Below are 1,932 nucleotides of genomic sequence, written 5' to 3' on the forward strand. Positions count from 1 at the left end.
GAATTAAGAAATAGGAAAGAGAACAAGAGTGATAGCAAGAAAGAGAAAAGGAAAAAAAGAAAGACTATGGGGAGAAAGCACAACAAAACAAATAAACCCAAAGCACAAACAAAAAAACACCCAGAAAAGGCCAGTGCAGAATCTGTAGATGCAAAGCTTAAATAGAGAAAATAAGGTTAAGGAATTGGATGAATAGAGGAAGGACCATGGTTTAGAATAGAGGAGGGAGAAAAAATATGAGAAGACAAGAAGAAAAAATGAAAAAAACAAAACAAAACAACAAAATTTTTTTTTGAAAAGGAGAATAGAGGAAGAGCAGATAGGCCCAAATTTAGGAAGTGAAACAAGTTAAAAAATTAGGAGAGGTAAAGAGCAAGAGAGGAGAAAAAAAGAAAAAAAATTGAGTAGTGAAGAAAAAGATGAGAGAAGAGCGAATGAAGTAGGAGCAGGGAAAAGAATATTAGGTATATGAATAAACCAACAGAGACTAGGATAATAACACATCAATAAAACAGATAAAGAAGATAAATTTTTAACGGGGAAGAAAGCCTGACAGGCAGGGCTCAGTGGTTGAGCATCAACCTATGAACCAGTGTAATTTATATATTTTTTAGTTTGTTTATTTTTTAATTTTTATATTTTTTATTATATGACAATTATAAATTTTAAAAAATTAGCTATGATTAAAGGTTAGTTTTATATAGTTTTTTTAATTTTTAGTTTTAGAGTAGTTGGAGTGGTGAGAAGTATGTCTTAAAGTCTATATTTTTTTAGTTGGCCTATTGTTTTTGTTTTGTTTATGTTGTTTAATTGTCTATTATATTTCCTTTAAAGATTTTGGCTTTGAATTTTTTTAGGGAAAGGAGATTCTGGATTTCTTCTGTAATTATTTTGTGTTGAGATGGGTCAAAGGTTTTTTTCTGGGCCAAGAGATTTTTGCTCTTTGTCAGAGGGACGATGAGGCCTGGGAACAGAAGGAGGTGGCAATGGTGCCTAGAGGTAGTATTCCTTAGGTGCAAGTAGGGCTTGTAATTTGGTGGAGACAAAATGTGTTATAAAATTTAGTGTATTTGGGTAAAAGTTAGAGCAGTTTCTAATAATTTCCTGTTTTCTTCCCCAAATAAACATCCTTGAAAAAACACATACATCTATAATGTCTTTCAAACAAGGACGTTTTAAAATCTAAACACAAAAATTCTAATAAAACACCCCAAAACTTAGACTTGTTTGGAAAAATAAAGGCAGGGTCTGCTGCCTTTGGCAAGGTCCCCCAAAGGCCTCTGACCTTTCAAAAAATCCTCCTTACAAGTTTTCCAGCTAAGTCGCATACTTCCCCACAAATTACAATGTGTCTTTGGTGTCAGTCTTTTGGGGTTCATCTTGTTTGGGACTCTGTGTGCTTCTTGGACTTGGGTGACTTTTTTCTTCCCAAAGTCAGGGAAATTTTCTGTCATTATTTCTTCAAATAGGTTTTCTATTCCTTGCTCAGCCTCCTCTCCTTCTGGCACCCCTATTATGCAGATGTTTTGTTTCGTGTTGTCCCAGAGCTCCCTTAGACTCTTCTCCTGCTTTTTAATTTTTTTCCCCAGTTGCTGCTCTGCTTGGGTGTATTTTTCTACCTTGTCTTGTAACTTGCTGTTTTGGTCCTCAGCTTCTTCTAGTTGACTGTTGAAACCTTCCATTGTTTTCCTTATTGCAGCTATGTCATTCTTCATTTCCTCTTGGTTCTTACCCGTGTTGGTGAATTTCTCATTCAGACGTTTAAGCATTCTTATAACCATTACTCTGAATTCTTTCTCTGAAAATTGATTGCCTCCATTTCATTTAGTTCCTTTTCTTATTCCCCCTTTCCTTTCATTTGGGGGTTGTTTCTTTGTCTTACCATTTTTGTTGTTCCTTTGTATTAGGTCATACTGCTATGGCATCCAGGTT

This window comes from Myotis brandtii, unplaced genomic scaffold (assembly GCF_000412655.1).
Source record: "Myotis brandtii unplaced genomic scaffold, ASM41265v1 scaffold321, whole genome shotgun sequence".
Lineage (NCBI taxonomy): Eukaryota > Metazoa > Chordata > Mammalia > Chiroptera > Vespertilionidae > Myotis > Myotis brandtii.